Genomic DNA, 2,075 nt, shown 5'->3' on the forward strand with positions numbered 1-2,075 from the left:
AATGGCATCATTTTAGAGACAGACCTATGATCAAAATTAATTATAATCAACTTTAAATATTAAAGAAAATTTTAAAATAGTCTCAGATATTCTATCATCACCATTGTAAGAGCACAGCACTTCTATAGCAGTGTCTCAACTTCTACATGAGAAAGTAAAAAAGGGAATTCATTTTCTGATAGTCATCATCAGTAAACCATCAGTGAGTACTTTCCCTTGATACTAATTCCATCTTTGGCTAGGAAAAAAAAAAGTTAAATATTAGATTCCTCATATCAAGCAAGGAATCAACATACCACCACCAAATTGTTCCCTAACCACATTATTATATTTATATATGCCAAAATAGAATGGGTAGCAAATCTTCCCTTTAAACTTGCTGTCCATTATAATAGGTACCAAATGCTTGAAGTACTTACTGTATTAGCCATTTCCCCCTGACCTCTACTAGCACTTTTTATGTCTTTCCTTTAGAATCATTTACCACTTCATCTTACTAATCCTAATTTAAACATATTTGCCTTTTAAAATTATCTGTAATCTGGGCTGGGAAGGTGGCTCAGTGGTAGAGCGCTTGCCTTGCATGCTCGAGGCCCTGGGTTCAATTCCTCAGCACCACATAAGCAAAAAAAAAAAAACCAGAAATGGCGCTGTGGCTCAAGTGGTAGAGGGCTAGTCTTGAGCTGAAGAGCTGAGGGACAGCGCCCAGGCCGAGTGTTCAGGCCCCACGACCGGACTCCCCCCCCCAAAAATATTATCTGTAATCAGTCTGAGGACATAGCCTTTAGAACACGGTGATGTATTAACACTACATGGTGTAGTAAACAGAAATGGCTGAAAAGTCAAAAATAAAACTGGTTGTGAGGCCACTGACTTACCATTTCCTTACAAGGCAGGAAAACTGGTTATTTCTCCTTGAGATCTGTTCTGAACCTTTAAAACACTGAGACCAACTAGTAAAGTTCACATTATACCCAAAGCATGCAGACAGCTCTTTATATCCAATTGCACCTCAGCCTGTGACACAGCTGTCTTCCCATCAGTCATCATCTTTAGTCCCTAACGCTAGATAAAATATCATCAGAATATGAGAAATAGAATAACAAAAGTTACTGTTAAAAATTTTAGAGAAATACCAATATTTACTGGTCTTCTTGAAGACAAGTTCTCCTCTTGCTTTCAAGCAATTAATATTTAACAGATTTAGTGAAGACTTACTGCAGAGGCAGAGAATATCAAAGTAAGGGCCAAGACTAAGATCAAACCACCAATTGCTTATATTCCTTAACTATTGAGTTGAAACAGATGGGCTTACTTTTCCTAAGGCATGAGGAAGATGCTGGTCCCAATTTTATTCCGTCTAAGACTCTATAGTTAACTGAACTTCTCAATTAGCCAATCGACACTGACTTTGACCATTTTGTCCATCCCAGGGTGCTAACAACTTCACCCTAACAGCCATGCAGGGGTAGCCAAGTGCTCTAACTAGAAATGAACAGTTGTTTGAGACTTCTCAGTCTAAAACCCATTCCCAAGAGGTAGCATTTTCACGTGAATGGAATGTATTTGTCTCCCTACCACTTACCCCTGGATCCTCCAGAGTTGAGAGTAAAATTCTGAAGTACAACTGCTAGAGGATATACTATATCTGGGTCTCACAGTGCTTCATTCAACTGCAGAACACATTCCCCTCAAAACAAAATGAAGATACCAGTTTAGGTTGGAGGAAAATGGCCCAGATTCGTCTACATTTTCAACAAAATCCCAACTACTACTCTGGAAAGCAGCCTAAGTAGAGCATGCTGAGAACTGCTTCCATGTGACACTAAAAGGAAATGACTAGGAAGTGGCGCTGTAGCTCAAGTGGTAGAGCGTTCCCCTTGAGCTGAAGAGCTGAGGGACAGCGCCCAGGCCCAGAGTTGAAGCCCCACGACCGACCAAAAAAAAAAAAAAAAAAGGAAATGACTAGGGGCTGGGAAAGGTGGCTCAGTGGTAGAGTGCTTGCCTTGCATGCCTGAGGCCCTGGGTTCAATTCCTCAGCACCACATAAGCAAAAAGAAAAAAGCCAGAAGTGG

Source organism: Dipodomys ordii, unplaced genomic scaffold (assembly GCF_000151885.1).
Source record: "Dipodomys ordii isolate 6190 unplaced genomic scaffold, Dord_2.0 Scaffold65, whole genome shotgun sequence".
Taxonomy (NCBI): Eukaryota; Metazoa; Chordata; class Mammalia; order Rodentia; family Heteromyidae; genus Dipodomys; species Dipodomys ordii.